General features: G+C 38.2%; 1 long non-coding RNA gene across 1 annotated transcript in view; it reads left to right on the plus strand.

Annotated features, from left to right (window-relative positions):
• LOC139078949 (uncharacterized) overlaps positions 1-19,807 on the plus strand; it is a 69,099-nt gene extending 49,292 nt beyond the window's left edge. Inside the window, exon 2 of the long non-coding RNA XR_011532157.1 lies at positions 19,324-19,807. This is a non-coding gene — a long non-coding RNA (uncharacterized lncRNA). The remainder of the gene's footprint in view (positions 1-19,323) is intronic.
• The last annotated feature ends 1,816 nt before the right edge of the window (positions 19,808-21,623 follow it).

Here is a 21,623-nt window from a genome sequence, read left to right on the forward strand (position 1 = left end):
CAACTCCTGAGTCAGGGTCTACCCCCACTTGTCTGGAGAGAATGCCTTGGATGTGTACCCTACCTCAGCCTCTTTCTTCAAGGTCTCTGTCATTTTTGCTTGCGTACAGTCTCCTGCAAAAATCATACCAACCACCACCCCAACAAAACAACAAAAAGTGAGTTATTTCGTGTATCAAAGCCTAGATCAATTCTTTGTAAGCTGAATCTGTCCCACATATAATGAACCCTTGCAAGATGCCTGGGGTTGATAACTTGGCATAATTGCCAATTTGACAACTGCAATCCTTTCTGTGCCTTAGCTTAACAAACTGCAAGCCAATTAGAAGGGTGTTTTGATTGGCTTTTGCTGCAAAACAATCCCAAAATTTAGTTGCCTAAAACAACTGTTCATAAACAAGCATTCTTCTGGACAGTCTTTCTGATATGGCCCAAGCCCAGCTGATCTCAGTTAGACTAGCTCATGAGTCTGTGGTCAGTTGACTGGGGACTGGCTAGTCCTGATGGTCTCATGTCTGGCAATTGACTGTCTATCAAATGGGGCAAAGAAGTGGCATCTATCTTTCCTCACTCAGCAGGTTAGCCTGGGCTTGTTCACATGGTAGTGGACACAGGGTTCCAAGAACAGTAACAGGGCAAGTCCCAGTGCACAAAGTGTTTTGCAAGTCTCTGCTTGCATCGTATTTGCTATTTTGTCCCATTGGCCAAAGCGAATCACAGGCAGCCCAACTCAAGGGATGAATAAAGACTCAACCTCTAACGAGAGGGATTGTTAAGGATGTGGATACAAGGACAGGAAGCATCTGTGGCCATCTTTTGCCATTTGCCATGAGAGGGTAGTCTCTAACCTAGGTCTCAGGCTTCCTCTAAATAGCTTTCTGATCAGAGGTGGTGAATGTACTCAACATACTCATCCCACTCCCACCAGGACTCTTTAGAGGCCTGAGTCATTCCTCCATCATCTCTAATTCCCCAGATCTGCACTGGTGTCTATAGCACTAAACAGCTATTCTGTCTGTTGTTGGATAAAAGTCTGTCACTTTTGTATACAATGATAGGAATGGTTTCCAAATCAAGAGCTCCATATTTAAAATTTTGGTAACTCATCATTTTTAAGAGCTGGAGGAATTAGAGCTTTGAGTTATTTTAATCTCTACTACTTCTTCACTTCAAGTATGGCATTCCTGTAATATTTTGCATTCTACCCATAGATAAATATCCTCCTCTCTCATACCTGGCATTACATCCTCTACACATTTCTTTTTTAGGGCTTCAAGATTTTAAGGAGTACTTTAAAAGGTCAAATCCAACACCAGAATTATGAAAACATAAGCACATATTCTCTTTCAATATTTGTTAACATTTGTGTTGCAGAAAAATCTATAATCACGTGGTATAATAAGGTAGCCATTAGCCGCATGTAGTTATTGAGCACTTGAAATGTGGCTAGTTCAAATTTAGATGTGCTATAAATATAAAATCATACTGGATTTTAAAGGTTTGATATGAAGAAAAGAATGTTAAATATCACATTAATAACATATTGATTACATGTTGAAATGAGAATATTTTGCAAATTTGGGTTAAATAAAATTTATTAAAATTAATTTTGTTTGTTTATTTTTACCTTTCTTAATGTGACTACTAGAAAATTACACAATGTGGCTCACATTTTTGGCTCTCAGAATTTATTCTAGCAATTTATGGAAAAATAAAGGTGAAGTGGTTGTATTAAGATCAAACAAATTATATTTTAATATATCTGAGAAGAGAGAACATTATCAAAGATAAAGTCATCACATAATGATAAATGGGTCAATTCATCAAGTAGACATAAACAAATTCTAAACATTTATGCCTCTAATAAGAGAACTTCAAAATACATGGAGCAAAAATTGAGAGCTGCAATGAAAAATAGACAAATCCACAATTATAACTGGGAATTTTGATAGCCCTGTCTCAATAATTTACACAACAAGTAGACAGAAAATCAGCAAGAATAGAGAAGACTGGAATAATACTAGCAACCAACTTTACCTAATTGACATTTATAGAAAATGTCCCACAAGAGTAGCAAAATATACAATCTTTTCAAATGCACATGGGACATTTAGCAAGATATCACAATCTAAGCCAGAAAACATGCACCAAGAAACTTTTGAAAGGATTCAAATCATACACAGTATGCTGTCTGTTCAAACTGGAATTAAATTAGACATCTATAACAGAAGGATACTTGCAAAATTCTCAAAATATTTGAAAATTAAATAACACACTTTTAAGTAACCCATGGATCAAAGGAAGATATTGAAAAGAAATTAGAAAGTCTTTTGTACTGAATGAATTTGTAGCACAACATACTAAAATTTGTGGAATGCCGTTATAGTAGTTCTCAGGGAGAAATTTATAGATTAAATGCTTACATTAGAAAAGAAGATCTAAGTCAATGACCTCAGTTTCCACCTTAAGAAACTAGAAACAGAAGAGCCAGTTAAACCCGAAGTAAGCAGAAGGAATAAAGATCAAAGTAGAAATCAATGAAATAGCAAAGAGAAAAACAACAGAGCAAATCAATGAAACCAAAAGCTGGTTATATGACAAGCAATAAAATTGATAAACTTATAGCCAGACTGGTTGTTACTGCACAAAATTGGGGTTCTCTTATCTAATGTGCATTTAAAAAGCCAATTATTATGGCATCAGCTTTTGGGAAAAGAAAATAGCTTTATTGTTAGATTGATCTGCAAGGAGACAGGAGGCATATGCTCTCAGATCTGTCTCTCCAATCCAGGGCTTGGGGCACAATATGTGGGATGAAGGGCAGAGCAGTCTGAAGTATGGAGGTAGATGATGGGAGGTAAGGACAAGTAAAGTAATAGATGATCTGTGCCAGTGTAGCCAAGCTTCATGCCTCTTCATAGGATGCATGTTCACAAAATGTTGGTTTTAGTGTGATCTGAGGGTCAAGTCTTCAGCCCCTTGATATCATAAAGGTCATTTATGGAGCATTTGCCCAGGCCCAGTTGATGGGTTGGTAGTCACAACAGGCCTGAACTGGACAAAGCAGGATTCTCAGTTCCTGAAAAGGCACTTGTAAGTACTTTGTTGATAAGATGGGGTCAGTTCAACTGGTCCTAGAGGTCCTGTGGTTACATGGTCAGGAAGAAAAAAGAGAGAAGATATGAATTATCAACATCAGAAATAAGTGTGACTACAGATTCTACAGACACTAAAAGGATAATAAGAAAGTCACAATTGCAAAAATTAGTAAGGTAAATAATACTGTATTTTGTGTGAATGTGGAGAGAAAAGAACTCTCCTGTACAATGAAGTAAATTTACACTGCAACTCTTTTCTTGAGCACATAGCCAAGAGAAAGGCTCAAGCAGTTTTGTAAAGAGACATTGTAGTATAAGCCCTGACAATTGTTTTTTTTTTTCTTTTTTGTGATGCAAGTACCTGACTTAAGCTTTGATTGCCAAGGCATCCACTTCAAAGAGGCATCCCCTTCAAAAATGACTGTGTCAAATAAACACATTGCTGGCTACATGACTAGATAAAGAGCCAGTCCACCTCCCCACACTGAGGCTCCTTTGTTTTAGAGATCTTGGTTGATTTCAATAACTGACAGATCAGGCCACTTGTTTTTTCCTCTCCCATGCTTTAAATTCCTACTCTGGTGTTTTAAATTCACAAAGTGTGAGCCTGTGAAACTCTAGGCTCTCACCCTCAACCTCAATAAAAGCAGAACCCCAGGCCTGTGCTCTCTCTTTTTCTATCTGTGACCTCACTGTGTGGCCCCAGATGTGCTGTGTGATTTCTAGGTCCTGTAAGTAATAATACTTTATTTTTCCAAAGTTTCCTGATGGTTATTGCTGAAAAGCATCTTGCAATTATAATAGGAACCACAAGGGCTGGTCCAGCCACAGCATTGATTATTGATAGGCTGAGATGGGCACAAAACAGACATCTAGAAGGATATTTATCATAGAGTTTTTTGTGGTAAAGGGGAATTGGAAGCAAACTAGGGCTTCACACAAAGGGAAGGAATAAGTAAAATGGGGGGGATACATTTATGGAATATTCTACAGCATTCCGGAGCAAGGAAAATGATGAAGATATACACACCCTAAACCTTAATGCATGTTTAAGGACATCTATCACACACATTAGTTTGGGTTCCTGGAAGATAGAGAGAAGGGATTGGGGAATGGCAATCAAGAGATAAGGAAGGAAAAAGAAGAGGGATGTTTACAATCACCAAAGATAACAATCTCTTATGAGCTAGCAATAGGCACCTGATGTGCAGAAAGAGAGAGAAATAATTGCAGGAACACTGTTACCGAACCTGAAGTGAGTTCGCTCACCTGTTGCACAGCAAGCCAATTTCTGACACTGGGTGTGGTGGAAGAAAGTAGGAATTTTATTTTTGCACAGCGCTGAGCAAGGAGAGAGGGCAGCTAACACTGAAATCCCAAACTCCCCGAAAAGCTAAAAGGAAGGGTTTTTATTTGGGGTTTTAGGTAGGGGAGGGGGAGAATATGGCCTTGCTGGTCGGAGCTTTCCCACCAGCCTGTCTTTGGCCTTGAGACACTTGCAGAGAGGAGGGAGCCATGACCTTGCTGGTCAGCAGCTTTCCCACCAGCCTGTATCTCTTTGCGGGGAGGAGATGATCCAAGTGCTTGTCCTTGATGGTGTCTGTCTCCATGGAGGATAGTGGATTCTGGAGCCAGGAAGCCAGAGAGTAAGCAGGGAATGAGTGTTTTGGTTTTAACCCCATATATGCTGGGTTTAATGTGGGGAAATTGATATCAGGGTCAGTATCACCACTACTATGTAAACTCATTGCCCTTCATGATCTCACTGAGATATAATAAAATGGAAAAGAAACTTAACTAACTGTAGGAAATGAACTTGTGCAGGCACTTGTACGTGTAGACATCCAAATGAAAAGTAGGACAGACTGATTTTTAATAGGTAATTATTTATTTCAGCTAGCCTGCCAAATCCAGAAAAGTGAAAACTTAAGCTTAGTGATAATGATATATAAGGTATCAATAGTTCCACATTCCAGGGTCACTATGTGTATTAGCAAGTTTTACCAACATTTTTTATTGCAATAAATGATAATGCTTAAGTGAAATTGATAAACAGGTTTTTCTCTCTAGAGCTGTACAGAAAAGCGAATCTTTTCTCCATAGTCTTGCAAAAAGAGGTGTAGTGTATCTAAGTGGTTTTTTTCCTTGTCTCTCTCTTGCTCTATTTTTCTAATCTCAGAGACAGTTTATGTAACTCCACGGTTGCTTTTGAGTCCTGGGGACTTGGGAGTTACTAAGAGGTTTTTGCCTTTCAGGACTATCTCACAATCTTCAGGGACTTGAAAGAGAAAATCAAAAGAGAGATTTGGGGAAGTTTCCCCACCCTTGTAAAGGGTTGTGCTTCTTTAGGATGTCTTGTGATAGGAGGAGGATTGGAAGATGAAGAATGACCCAAGGACTGATTGATGGGCAGGAAACCCCAGAAAAATACTTCGGATTCTAGCAAAATATTTCCCTGAGAGCTGAATCCAGATCTGTTCTGAGGTAATACTCAATATCAGCTCAATCAGAGGGGACATTTAAGCAGCAAGGGAATTCCCAAAAATGTCTGAAAGAACAACTGGCACATCAGTTTTTCTAGCCAACCAGAAATGGAACAAAAGCACATCATATATTGGAGAAAATACTGAGCGCTAGGGCCAGGATACCTGGTCAATGATGTTACCAGATACAAACACAGGTTCTTTACCTACTACACAAGAAGGGCCAAATAAAAACTGGAACACCAGGCTTACGGTAAGGAAAGGGTTTTCATTTTGGGTGATGTCAGCTGGGAGACAAGAGTGAGCCCTCAAATTCGTCTCATCTCCCTGAAAGATGGGAGGTGAGGGATTTTAAAGGTTGCAAGGAATGTATCTGCTTGTAGGGGGCAGGGGGAGCCCGTGGCCTTGCTGGTTGGAGCTTTCCCACCAACCTACATTAGGCCTTGGGAGGCTGCTTGTAGGAAGGAAGAGGTTGAGATAACAGAATCCAGGTGGCTATCCTTGGCTGTCTGCCTCCATAGGGGATGGTGGATTCTGGTGCCAGGAAGCCAAGGAGTAAGCAGGCAAAGGAGATGAGTGTTTTGATTTTAAGCTCATATATGCTGGGATTTAACGCAGGGAAACTGATATCAGGGCTGGTATCAATAAGGCTCTCCTGTTCACAGACCTGGGCTGATCAGTTATAAAATAGATGCAACAAACTTTGCTCCCACTGCAGACTCATCACAATGCTTCAAGGTGGGAAGAACCAGTAGACACCTTATAAATTAACCCCAACAACTGAGGTAGTCCTTTAGGGTATATTATCACTTTTCCTATTTTATGAACCATCCTATTTTCATGTAATTTATTTTAAGATATCATATGACATAAAATTCATTGAATGAGTATTATTTACCCTCTTGCACTTGGGCACATCTGGATTCCAAGACTTTTTCCCTGAGCAAGAGATACTCTGGGAGCCAATCATCCTATAACCCAGGTCACACTGGGTGGTGACAGTTTCAGGGTTGACATACTGATCCTTCTCCACAGACAGCTTTCCATTTGTTATTTCTGGTTTTAAGCACAGAGCTGTAATCAAAACACATTTTCTTAACATATCTCAGAGGAAACACATTTTAGCACGATAGCATCATAATAAAAGAGATAAGAAACATTGCTGAATTCTACCTTTTCTTTCCACGCTACTGATCCGTCACCACTACTACCACCACTACCACCTCTACCAACACCATCACTGGCTAATATTTACTGAGCACTCATAGTATATCAGTCTATGTACTGAGCACGTTACTTGCATTATTTCGTGCAAGCCTTCAGCAACTCTGTGAGAGAGGCACTGTGATCATCTCCATTGTAGAGACAAGAAAACTGAGGCACCAAGAAGTTAAATTCCTTGCCCCAAGTGACACAGCAACTTTTAAGTGGCAGAGCCAGAGTGTGAGCCCAGGAGTATCCATTCTAGATTCTGAGCTCTTTACTTCTGCACTATAGGACCTCTCTTCCTGCCTCAGTTTTCCTCTGTGTAAAATAAAACAGCAACATAGTTCCTGGAATTGTTACGAGTAAAATGATGTAAATAACCTGCTTAGGAACACTTTACTTATTCTGCCATAATAGCTGCTTAACCAACAGGGAGGTCAACTCCATAGGTCAACTCTCTCATGAAAGGTTCTGGCCTGCACAAGAACCTAAGGGTGTTATTTCTTGGACACTTGGAATTAAACCATGATGGACCTCATTCAGCACTCAAGTCCATGCCTATGGCAGCTCTGCCTCTGGCTGGGAGGACTCTTTCTCTCAGAGTCACTTCTAAACCACTCCACAGTGGTTCTATCTGATTAGCACTATTCTAACCCAGGGAGCTGGGATTACTTTTACATTGAGGAGCTGGAGATGACCATCTTGAAAACATGCAGGAGATTTTAGCTTCTCCAACCAGAGCATATCCTTCCTTGCATTCATACTCCACCACAGTAGTGACCGATACTAATTTACTAATGTCTTTAGAGTGTCCATGTTTAATTCTGGGTGGAGGCCTGCAAGCTCGAATGGTGAAAGAGAGAGAGAGAGGAAGAGAGTGAGGTTTTTCTGACTCATTAGAGAAAAAAGCACACAACTAAGGGATTTATCCTTCTCAATCAATTTCACTGCCCATAAGACAACTTAGAATAATTCACAGAGGAAGGGTGTGCCCCGATATTACCAAGTGTCTGGGAATTGAGGAAAGTGGGTATGTGGGGGAAAGGGAATTGACTCATCACCTTGCATAGAACTATTGTTTTCAATAAATTTAAATATTTAACAAAGTGTGTAAGTGTTTATTATAGTGTGTCAGGCAATATTTTAAGCATTTAACAAATATTAACTCATTCAGTCCTCCCAAACATCTTTATGAGGTAGGCACTATTATTGTGGCTATTTTGCAAACGAGGAAACAGAAAGATGAAGTAGCTTGCCCAAGTTGCACAACTAGGGAGGAGCGTCAGTGCAGTTTTGTTCCACAAAGTTCATGCTCTTGACAACATGCTGCCTCAGCTGGGAGAACGGGCTAATTTGGGACAAAGAAGGATCTTTAGATAATACAACTTAGAGTCAGCAACAAAGGTTTTTTCTTTTCTTAACTGCAGTTACTCAAGAATATTTGTGGAAGAGACATTGCTCTGTGAAAACTTGTAAGGACTGTGCAAATCCACAACCCCCAAGCACCTTCCTACCCATCCACCCCAAGAATACTCTGTGTTTTTGAATCTTTTATAGAAAAGAATCTTAGGCAAAAACTTTTTTTATTTACTTGAATAATGAAATAAGAATTAGGCCATATGAAAAGACATTGTATCCAATTTCATAAGTTTTTGTTTAGGGAATTTAATAAAAAATTGTAATACATTGGTAAATACAGATAATTTTAAAGAAAGAGACTTTAGGAAAGATGTCTTATTGGGAATGAAAGAGGTTTCATAATTTTATTTTCTATAAATAAAAGATTATAATCATATAGCAACCCCGGGGTATTTCGAAAAACTTTCTCCTGGCTTTTCTCATTGAAAATTCATGCTCAGAGAGCATTCTCCCATCATGCCTTGTGTTCCCACATTTGTATCTTTAGTTATGCAATCCTTTCTCCCTACCATTCCCTGATCCTCCCCTACATTCATCTAGTTCAATTCCCACCTTCCCTGGTCTTTTTAGTGTTCCTGGACCCAATTTCAATGTGTGTGTGTGTGGTGTCTGTTGAACCAAGCAATTCTCCAGACACCAGCTGGGTATCCTACCATCCAAGTCAATTCTAACACTAGATACCCAGAGATAGCGTCAGATCCCACAAGTTAAGTGTTCAGTCCTACCAGACTGCATCCTCTCCCAACTTCATACACCAATCACAAGTCCAGGCTATTACCTGTTCTTCTGACCTATGGCTATAAATCAGAGGTTCCCACGACCCCCTCTTCCAGTTCAATTAATTTGCTAGAGTGGCTTACAGAACTCACAGGAACATTTTTACCTACTAGATCACTGGTTTATTGTAAAAGGATATAACACAGCAACAGCCAGAGGAAAGAGATACATAGGGGAAAGTATGTGGGAAGGGATATAGAGCTTCCATGCCCTCTCCTGGCCTGCCACTCTCCCAGCATCTCTGAAAGTTCACCAACCCAGAAGCTTTTGGAACCTTTTGGTTTTTTATGGTGGCTTCATGACAAAGGCATGATTGATTAAATCATTGGCTGTTGGTGACTGATTCAATTTCCAGCTCCTCTCTCCTTCCTGGAGGTCAGAGGGGTGGGACTGAAAGTTCCAGCCCTTTAATCATGTAGTTGGCTCCCCTGGCAACAGCCCCCATCCTTAGGTTGGGTCCAAAGTCACCTCATTAACATCACAAAAGACAGCTTTGTTGTTCTCATCACCTAGGAAATTCTCAGGGTTTGGGGAACTGTGAGCCAGGAATTGTGGACAAAGACCAAATAAACATGAGAAATATATATTTTTCTTATAACTTACAATATCGCACCTGTGAACTTCCCTGACTGCCTCTGGCACACAAAAGTCTTTGGTTTCTCCGAACTATATAGTATAGCACTTGTTAGTAAAAGCAGGAGTATCTCTGTACCATTGTGTTAAGCAATTCACAATACGATATTCCATTTAATTCTCAGAACAACTTTATTATTTGTGTCATTATCATCATCATTTACAGATGAAGAAACAGACGAACAGAAGAAATAAATTGTAAATAAAAGACTAAGTAAATTAATCACGCCAGCTCATTCAATGAATGGAGTACAACTGAAGTTTGTTTCCCCCTGAATCTGAGCTCTTAACAATGTTCTATTCCGTCTTACTGATTTGGCAGTTGTATTATGACGTGTGTGTGGATCTATGTTGATGGGTAGATACATAGATGGACAGATCTTTATTCTAACTTTTGCACCTTGAGAGGAGGGAGTACATTTTATACCTCTCTCCATGCCACAGGCACTTAGCATGTTCCTCTGAAAAGAGTAGTTCCAAAATACATACTTGTGTGAAGGTGATACTGTTACCTATACAGAAAGCCTAGAGTTCAAATATGACCTTTCCAGAGCCTCATACTAAATGAATTTTTGTTAACACAGTGGACATAAGATTGTTGCACTAAACTCCATGGAGAATATTAAGGGGCATACTTGCATCCTGTTGGGATGCTAAGGCATAACATGAGTAGTTAAGTGGCAAATGTCAAAAGAAAGCAGAAAATACGTGCTATAGGAGGAGAAAGAATACCGTGAATTAGATATGACAAGAAAATTCCTCCTAGAGGCAGGAATTGGAATTGGATAGGTAGCTATGTTGGTGGAAGGCATTCTATATTTGGGGAGAATTATACTAACAAGGGTGGGAAGTGGTAAATGCATGGAATATTCACGGTTAGCAGACTAATTTGACTAGAGAATCATCTGGGGAAGAAATGAGAGAGAAGAATACAAAGATAAGTTGGGATCAGAGTACGGCAGGTTTTGAACAACAGACTGAGTTAAAGACAGAATTCTATAAACAACTGGGGAATTTTTGAGGGAATGAAAGAGAAGGAGTTTATGGAAAAAAAATTGAATAACTCACAAAACCTGTTGGCCAATAGTATATGGCCTTCTTTCATTGATTTAGTCAACAAGGAAGAAGAAATTCAAAGACAAGCATGGAGGATTGATAGAATAAATAGATCCCCCCTCCTCCCCAAACACACACAGAAGAAAGAAAATGTGACTTCTTACTAAATATGGTAAAAAATCATCAGGTCCAATTCCCAGACAAACACTGAAGAAGTTTGTAATCCTACATTGACTCTTTTTGTCTAACTTTCAGGCTTTTCTCAATTGTTTTCATCTTTCTGCTGTAGAAGAAACTTTCAAAAGAAAGAAGCCTCCATATCTACCTTAGAAAAGACTGCCCCAACGTCACTGTGGTATTAAGGCATTTTAATGTCTAAAAATATATAGTTGGACTTAAGTTTCTTTAGAGCTATAGAAAGTAATCAGTACATCTTCCCTCAATATCCAGAAGCTTATATTTTAATGCTATAAGAGCTCATCTGGGAATTTCTGAATATATATTTTAAAATTCAGGTTAGAAATTAGATAAAAAATCATATAAGAAAAAGGGAGAGATCTATAAATTAAGAGAGACTTAAGAGATGTATCAACTAATTGCAATGTGCAGAACTTATTTGAATTCTAATTTGAACAAATAAACCATTACAAAAACATTTATGAGACAATCAGGAAAATTTGAACACCAACTAGATATTTGATATTACAGAATTGTTATTGAATTTTAGATATGATAATGGTTTGTGGTTATGTTTTTTAAAAAGAATGCTTTCTTTAAGAGATACGTACTGAAATATTTAGAAATGAAGTAATGTATCTGAGATTGCCTTCCAAATAACTAAGAGTGGGCAAAGCGGGTGTGGGTCTGGCTAAACCAAGATTGGCTATGAGTTGATAATTGTTGAAGCTGGATGATGAGTACACAGAATTTTTATATGCTTTAAATTATCCAATGGAAAAAAAAGAAATCATGTCACATAAAAAATCACCTTTACCAAGAACTTTTATACACATAACCCATGAATTTAGACTCAATTTTCTCAGAATTTGGGACAACAATTATAATCTCATTTTTTGCTTTATAGATGGCAAAAATATGACAATGATTAGAAACAAAAATATAGCTAGAGATAAACATTTTAAAAATATGTGAACTTTAAGCATTTGTGAATTTATGTTTATATTTGTATATAAGAAAGTGATTTGCAATTTATCCCTATTTGTTTACCAGCACAGATCCCCAGGAATTTATACAAATCTATTTATTTTCCTCTAGTAGTGGTAATAGTATGTACCTAAAAGTATTAAAACTTGTTGAAAATATTTTGGAGCTCAATCTTTCCATTAATAAAATGGAAATTAATAAATAATTCGTTATATCACGGATAAAGCAATTTGTTAATTGTTAATACAAATTAATGTTAGTAAAACAAGTTATTATACCTCCCACAAATTGGTGTAAATTACTCCAATTTGACCATATTCTTAAAATTCCTAATACAGAATGAATGCATTTGAAATTGATTCGTCTAAACTTCCTTCTCCTCATTAATTTTGCCCTTGACTCTTGCTTTTCCTGGGGCCCCGAGCACCAGTAATTACCTTTCTCACTGTGTCAGCTGTCTAGGCATAGGAGCATGGTCAGAACCCCAAGAAGGAACAGAGCTGGAGAGTTTCTCTCTGAAGCAGCCCTCGTGATACTTGTTGGATGTGCACCAACAGAAGCTCAAAGCTCTCAGATTTTACCTGGAAATATCTGGAAACCGGAGAGTGAACCAGCAGCAGCACCTGCCAAACTGGAGTTCAGCCGTGTAATAGCAAAACTCTGGGGGAAAGTCAGGTGGAAACTGAGCTCTGAGTTAGGAAGAAGCTGAGCAGAAGAGGGCAGAATTAGGGCTCAGACTCAGTTGAGTCAAAAGGCACTTGAAACCTCAGTTCTAGAACGAAGGTCCAAAGCCAGGGGCAAGTAGCCTGTGGAACTCTGAGGATACTTAGAAGTGTAACCCTAATCTTTCTTTGCACAGTAGAAGTGGGAAATTCCTATCTAGAAATGTAAATAATTCGTTTCTGAGTAACAAGGCAAACAAAAGATGGGGGAAAAAAGCACTTTGGTTCAGAGCGGGCAGGCTCAGCAACACTCAAAGCAGATCTTGAACACGATAAAGCCGAGTGTTAGATCCAGTGGAATCTGGACTGGGGTGAAGCAAAGCCATTACTGAGAAGAGCTACCTAATTAGGAAAAGTTGTGACTTCAGTTATGAGTTTGGACTGCCAACAACAGAATGAAATTAAAAAACGAACAAAACAAAAATGCATGGAGAAAGTTAAATTTCCTTCCAGAAGTTCTAAAGCCTAGTGGAGAGGGGGAAGTATGAAAAGACTCAAGAAAAATTACTCAGACAATATTTCAGCGGACATTCCTTTTTGTTATTACTGATTTACCTAGGATACCTAATGAATCACTCTTTGATGCTCTTCTAGTCTGCTGGAAGAGGGAACAGTGGTGCCTGAAGCACTGAAAAAGCATGCAGCAGCCATTAGAGTGGTTGGGAGTGGTGGATTAGGAGGAGAGGAAAGTTCCATAAGACCTTGAGAATATTTGGAATGCGTTTGATCAGCCAAAAGATACACCCAGTCCTGTGTCACGTCTCTGACAAAAGCAGCAAAAGATAACTGTTCACATGCGTAATTTATCTTTCACGGGAAGTAATACTTGAAGATATGCTGATGTTTATTAAAAGAAGACAACGAGTTCTGGGAAATGCCTGAAAATGACCTTCTTACCAAGTTCACCTGCAAAGACTAATATGAATTCAAAATCGAAAGTGCTTAGCTCTTACCAGAGATAACCAAGTAAATTATGATGTAATATTTGTGGTGGAACAATTATATTTTAACCTTTCTGGAGAGAAGAGGAAGCAAATGAATCCACCATGAATCTGCTTTACTTTAGAAAGAGAATCCAAGACAACACTGAATATTAGTTAGAAAAAAGGGAGCAATTTAAAACGTTCACTAGAAGACAATTTTGAATTATTCCTTCTATTAAGCACCTACCATGTTTCAAGAACTTTTCATAAATGATTCCATTTAATCTTACAACAATCCTATGATGTTTTTAATCTTCTTCTCAAAAAAGATTAAGTAACACTTGCCAAAAAATTTACAAACAATAAGTGGCTGAGCCAGGATCTGAATCATACATGTGCTTTCCACTCTAACCCAGTACTTTTAAAATAATGTATATAACTGTCAAAAAATAGATAACTAGATAGAGACAAAAAAGGTATTAAAATGAGGTTAAGATCTAGAAAGCAGAAGGCTCTTTCTTCCAAACAGTGAAAGGACATAATCAAGAGCTTACTGAATAAATGAATACTGACATTGACAGAATCCACTGATCTTATTCAAATTTTTATACTGGTGTGTACACTTGTGAGTGCACTCAGTTCTGTATAGTTTTATCACATGTGTAGTTTTGTGTATCCACCACCACAGTCAAGATACAGAACGGTTCCATTTCCACAAGGATCCCTTGTGTCACCTTTTTATAACCACTTCCACCTACGTCCTACCCATCTCCCCATCCCTAACCCCTGGCAACCACTAATGTGGTTTCCATTTCTAAAATTTTGTCACTTCAAAAGTGTTCTATACATAGAATTATACAGTATGTAAGCTTTGGGATTAGATTTTTTTTCACTCAGCATAATTGCTTCCATATCCATTCAAGTTTTTGTACATGTCAACAGTCTAGGCCTTTTAATTGCTGAATAGTATTCCACGGTATGTACGTACCACAGTGAGTTTAACCATTCACCTATTGAGGGAAATCTGGACTATTTATCATTTTTAAGTAGTATGAATAAAAGTGATATGAACATTCATGTACAGGTTTTTGTGTGAATACAAGTTTTCATGCCTCTGGGATAAGCAACAGGAATGCAATTGGTAGGTCATGTGACAGTTGCATATTTACATTTTTAAGAAACCACCAAATGATTTCCAGACAGGCTGTACCATTTTACATTAGTACTAGCATGTATAAATAACTCAGTTTCTCCACATCCTTACCAGCATTTGATGATGTCACTATGTTTTTATTTTAGCCATTCTAATAGGTGTGTAGTGATATCTCACAGTTTGAATTTGCATTTCCTTAATGGTTAATGATGTTCAACATCTTGTCATGTGCTTATTTACCATTTGTATATTCTCTTCAGTAAAATATCTGTTCATGATTTTTGCCCATTTTCTAACTGGATTGTTTTGTTACTGTTGATTTTGGAGAGTTCTTTATTCTAGATATTAGTATTTTGTTTGATGTACGGTTTGAAAATATTTTCTCCCAGACCATAGCTTATCTTTTATCCTCTTCATGGGGAATTTTGCAGAGAAAAATTTTTAGCTTTAATGAGGTTCAACTTATCGATTTTTTATGAATTGTGTTTTTGGTGTCAAGTCTAAAACCCTTCACCTAGGGCTATGTCCCAAGGTTTTCTCCTATGTTTTGTTTCTAAAAGTATTATAGTTTTACACTTTACATCTAAGTCTTAGGTCCCATAAAGTTTCTCCTGTGCTTCTTTCTAGAAGTGTTTTGATTTTATGTTTTGCATTTAAGTCCAGGATTCATTTTGAGTTAATTTTTATATGAGATGTGAGGTTTAGATCAAGATTCATTTTTTTGCCTGTAGATGTCCAGTTGTTCCAGCACTATTTGTCAAAAAGGTTACCCTTTCTCCAGTGATTTGCTTTTTCTTTCATTAAAGATCAGTTGAACATATTTGTATGTAGATATATTTTAACCATCTAGCGTGAGCTCCCAATTCAACAAGTATTTATTGAGCCCCTACTATGAGCCAAGCACTATTCTAGGTGCTGAGGATGCAGCACTTCCCAAAGCAGACAAAATTTCCCATACGCATAAAGCTTATAGTCTAGTGAGGAAGAAACATACAAGCAAAAAAATATAAATTGATGCATAAGGTCAGAAATAGAAGTACTATGAAAATAAAATAATGCAGAGCAAAGTGGTAGACAGTAATGTGTGAGCTGGGGTAGGCCCTATTAAGTAATAGGGTCAAGGAAGTCCTTTCTGAATGATTGACATTTGAGCAAAGATTTGAATTAAGTATGGGAGTAAACCATGCAAATATCCAGGAGAAACTTTCCCTGAAGAGAGAACATGTCCTGCAGGCTTAGAAGACTGAACAGTGGGGCCGGCCCCGTGGCTGAGTGGTTAAGTTCGCACACTCTGCTTCAGTGGCCCAGGGTTTCACCGGTTCGGATCGTGGGCACGGACATGGCATCACTCATCAGGCCATGCTGAGGCGGCGTACCACATGGCACAACCAGAGGCACTCACAACTAGAATATACAACTATGTACTGGGGGGGTCAGGGGCCGCTTTGGGGAGAAGAATTTTAAAAAATAGGGTTGGCAACAGTTGTTAGCTCAGGTGCCAATCTTTAAAAAATAATTTAAAAAAAGACTGAACATGAGTAAGAGTATGGAGAGTTCTGTTTTCAGTATAGCTGTGTAAGTTTCTATGGTCCTATCTTCCCACATATAATAATTATAAACTCTGGACAAGATATAGGGAGGTCTACCTGAAGGGAACAGAGAGTGAACCAAAACAGATACGTTCTAGAATAGCAATAACTCTTGGAAGAAAGGAACACCAATGAGTAAATTTCTCATTTGCTATGACTGTTAATCTGAGAGAAAATTAATAGTTGGCGTGGTGTGGGATGACTAAAACTTTAGTAGAAAACCAGCAGTCTTTCTGGCCTGAAGCAATAGAAATGGAGTTTGGGGCAACAACAGTGACCGGAAGATGAAGGAGTACCTGGAAATTGAAGAGCCAGAGAGAAAGGGAGCCCATGTTATGTATAAACTCTGCCCAGATCTGTGGCTCATCTCAGAATCACTCATTTGTGGGACAGACTAAAAGCAGCCCAGCTAAGGATAAAAGAACTGAACTCAGATTTGAGCTAAGACAGAATTTTCAGTTGGAGTCTAAGTTTATTGCATGCTTAAACAAACAAACAAAAACCTTCTGTTTTGACGGAATACAACAGAACCCACTCAAAATATCCAGGATATAATCCAAAATTACTCGACATATGAAGAAACTATAACACCCGAACCATTCTTAAGGAGAAAGAAAATCAACAGATTATCCTCAGGATGATCCAAACGTAGGAATTCGCAGACAGGGATTTTAAAACAGCTATTATAACTATGCTCAGTGATTCAGAGGAATATACGCTTATTAATGAATGGAAATATAAGAAAGTTCAGTAGAAAAATAAGAACTATAAAAAAAAAAAAACACCAAAAGGAAATTCTAAAACTCAAACATACAGTCTCTGAAATAAAAATATCACTGGAGAAACTTAACAGCAGAATGGAAACGACAAAGGAAAGAGTCAATAAACTTGAGGATAAATTAATAGAAATTATCCAATCTTAAGAAGAGAGAGAAAAAAATATTTATATAAAAAAACAGAACCTCAGGGCCTTATGGAATAATATCAAAAGATTTAAATATACATGTAATTGGAGTCCCATAAAGATAGAAAAGAAAAATGGGTTGGAAAAATTGCTTGAAAAAACAATGATCAAAAATTTCTCAAATTTGAGGAAAGAGGTGCATTTCCAGATTCAAGATATTTGGTGAGACTGAAGCAGGATGAATATGAAGAAAATCATTCCTAGGCACATGATATTTAAACCACTGAAAACCAAAGATAAAAAGAAAATCTTGAAAGCATCTAGAGAAGAACATTGTTTGCATACAGAGAATACTTTGAATGACTGCTAACTTCTCATGAGAAATAACATAAATCAGAAGACAATATAGCAAGATCTTTCAAGTGCTGAAAGAGAGTGAGCATAGAAGAAAAAAACACATAAGCCCAGCATGGCTAGCACTGTGTGAGCAGTGCCAAGAATGGTAGATGATGTTGGAGTGATAAGCAGAGATTAGATCACGTAGGGCTTTGCAGGCCCTGATAAGGACTTTGGAATTTAGTCTGTGAGGGGAAACTAATGAAGACTTTGAGCAGAGGAATGACCACGTAACATCTGTGCCAATCTTCCTTTATTTTGTATGTGGGACTCAGCCAAGCCTGGCTTGACGAGCAATGTGTGGGTCCACGCCCAGGATCTGAACCCACAAATCCCTGGCCACCGAAGCAGAGCATGTGAACCCAACCACTACACCACCAGGCTGGCCCCTCTTTACTCTTTCTTGAACATACTTGTTTGAAAAGACTTCCAACCTTGCTAAGTCAAAAAGGAGGCGGAGAATGACGGTAAGTAAAACAGTAAAAAACTGGAGATCCATTTGAGATCAAAGAACTGTTGGAATTGGAGTAACAAATAAAAGATAGATCCATATTATAGACAAATTCTCATAATTCAAACAAATATTTTTTCCATTCTCTCAAAAACTTTTCAAATTTAGAAGCAACTGAATTACATGATTGATTAGATGGAGAGTGCAAGGGAAAAGGAAGAGGTGAAGAAAACTGTGATCCTCAGTCTCAGAGAGAATGATACTATTTAAGAGAAATGCAATGACTCAGGTGGAGAGAGTAATTGTAGAATAGGCCTTAATGACCTATTAGTTTGATTTCAAGACATGTCTGAGTAATTAACCCTTGTTCTGGCTCAGGAATGAATTAGGGGTTGGCTGTGTTAGCTAGGCAGGATGAGTCTTTATACCTGTAGCCATTTTGTCTATTGATGAGGTACACCTGGCCCAAATGCAGGCTCAGTATATATCAAAAGTAGCCAGTGCGTAGAACTTCTCCAATGGTATAAGGCAAGTTTGGACACTTGACTTCTACCTAATCTGGAAAATGTGACTGATCTCTCTGCCCTGTGTCCAGACCTTGATGACTTCCTTTAGTATTTCTGTATCTTTTACATAAGCAAATGATTCGATTTACCCAAGCATTGGATCTTCTCATCAATCTGAGCTTCCTCTTGACATTTATCTATACTGTAAATACTATTGTTGAGTAGATGAGTGATAACAGTGGGGTTGATGCAAAGTCTCATACCTGTTATGTCTATGTCTCTGTGAGGAAAAAGTTGGGATAATGAAGGGGAGAGGTATGATGTTTGTGAAGTCCAGGCTTTCTTACCGTCCATAGTTTGAGATACCTAAAGCCCTGAGATATATAATGGGAGGTAGAACTTACCAGTGGGCCATAAAAGCTGCACCCTTAACTCCCCAGGATTTGGTCTAGTGGAACAATCTGGAGAACAACAGGGACAAAATCTAATACCCTGGCTATTTTTTAGCGCACTGGTGAAAATCATGAGCCAGTAGAGGGAGCCAAAACAGCACAGATGAAACTTCCGGATGCTGGGACCTATTCACAGCATCCCACAAAACTGATAACATAGTAACCTTGGGGATATCAGGTGTAGCTGTAAAAGGGTGAAAAGTGGCAGCCAATAAAAACGTTGAAAAGGTGAATTCTATTGTGAGAAAAATAGAAATTTCTCCTGATCTGATTATTGGTAAGAATATTCCAAGTAACTGGGAAAATCTGCCGTTAACCTCCGGATCACTAGGGTATGGAAGAGCCACTCTCTTTCCAATTTATTTAGTTTTTCTTTCTTTTTTTTTTTTGAGGAACATTAGCCTTGAGCTAACATCTGCTGCCAATCCTCCTCTTTTTGCTGAGGAAGACGGGCCCTGAGCTCACATCCTGTCCATCTTCTTCTACTTTATATGTGGGACACCTAAAACAGCATGGCGTGCCAAGTGGTACCATGTCCGCACCTGGGATCTGAACCGGCGAATCCCAGGCTACCGAAGTTGAACATGCAAACTTTAACTGCTGCGCCACCGGGCCGGCCCTTTATTTAGTTTTTATTGAAATATATTATACATCCAAAAAAGTGAAGAATCTTAAATATAGAGCTAGTTGACTTTTCACACACTGAATCACACCCATGTAACATCACCCAGATGAAGAAACAAAATATTACCAGAACCTGCATAGCCCTCCTCATGCCCCCTTCCCCAAAGAGGTTGCTCTTCTGACTTTGAACACTATGGATTCCTTTAGCCTGTTTTTGTACGTTACATAAATGAAATAAAGCTGTACGTACTATTCTGTGTCTGGCGTCTTTCACTAAACATTTTATGTTTTGCATTATCCATACAAACATTCATACCATTGTTGTGGTATATTTCATCGTGTGATATACCACAGTTAATTTATCCCCCCTACTGCATATGAGCATTTTGGCAGTTTCCAGTTTTGCGCTAATGCAGATAGGGCTGCTACAAACATTCTAACACATGTCTATTGTTGAACAGATGGATACATTTCCGAGGGGTAACACCTTGGGGTGGAATGGTTAGATCATAGAGTATGCATACGCTCAGCCTTAGTAGTTACTGCCAAAGAATTTTCCAAGGCAGTTGGATGAATGGACACTTTCACCAGCAGTTTTGCAGAGTTACGGTTGCAATACCTTCTTACTAACACTCGGTATTTTATCATTTTAGCAGTTCTTCTGGGTATGTAGTGAAATTGCACTGTTTGTTTCTATTATAGTTCCTCTTTTATTGCTGCTAGTACAAGACCAATTTACCTCCTCAGTACATAAGGACTATATCTATACTTGAAATTTCTTATGAAAGAGACAGCCTGATCCCTTGTGTATTTGTGAACGGTCTGTGTGTTTCCTTGACCCACTTTAACTTTCAGGAAAATCAACAACCACTTAAAATATCCGATCAAGTTTTTCTTTCCAACTTTCCCCTCTCAGAAACAAAATTCAGCTGCTGCTGCTTCACTTCCGCAACGTTCTGTTATACTTAAAATTCATAGTTGAATGGGCAAATGCATTTCTAGAAAGAGCTAACTTGTCTTCTGGAATTTTTGTGCAATATAGTACACTGAAATATTATTCTTTTGCTGTACGCATACATATTTATAAGGAAAACATTTCATCAATTTAGATGAAATATAGCATACACTTTCATATTAAAGGAATTTTAAAAATTGTTTTATTTTATTTTATTTATTTTTAATTTATTCAATTTATTTAAACTACAAGAAAAGCAAAAACACCTTTCCCACCCTCTCCCTCTGGCAACCACTAATCTGTTCTCTGTATCTATGAGCTTAGTTTTTATATATATATATATACACACACACATGTATTTTTAGATTCCCCATGTAAGAGAGATCATATCGTGTTTATCTTTCTCTGTCTGATTCATTGCACTTAACATAATGCCTTCAGGGTCCATCCATGTTGTGGTCCAACCATGCACTGTGGTTTTAATTTTAATTTCCCTGATGACTAATGAAGTTGATCATCTTTTCATATGTCTATAGGCCAGTTGGATATCCTTTTTTTGTGAAGGCTCTTCAGGTCTTTTGTCCATTTGTTTGGTGGGTTGATTATATTTTTCTTATTTATTTGTAAGAGTTCTTTATGTATTTTAGATATGAGTCCTTACATAGATATTGCAAATATCACTTCTCAGCTTGCCATTTCACTCCCTTAATGGTGTCTATATTAGTGTAGTAAGGCTGCCATAACAAAATATCACAGATTGGGTAGCTTAAACAACAGAGATTTATTTTTTCACAGTTTTGGGGACTGGAAGTCTGAGATCAAAGTGTCAGCAGGTTTAGTTTCTTATGAGGGCTGGGAGGGAGAATCCATTCCAGGTCTCTCCTTGGCTTTCAGATGGCTCTCTTCTCACTGTGTCTTTGCATGGCCATCCCTCTGCACACGCATGTGTCTGATACTGCTCTCTCTTTGTGTCCAAATTTCCTCTTCCTATAAGGACACCCGTCAAATTGGATTAGGGCTCACCCTAAAGGCCTCATTTTAACTTAATCACCTTTTTAAAGACCTTATCTCCAAATATAGTTACTTGAACATAGAAATTTGTGGGGGACAAAA

The sequence above is a fragment of the Equus przewalskii genome, chromosome 23 (assembly GCF_037783145.1).
Source record: "Equus przewalskii isolate Varuska chromosome 23, EquPr2, whole genome shotgun sequence".
Classification (NCBI taxonomy): domain Eukaryota; kingdom Metazoa; phylum Chordata; class Mammalia; order Perissodactyla; family Equidae; genus Equus; species Equus przewalskii.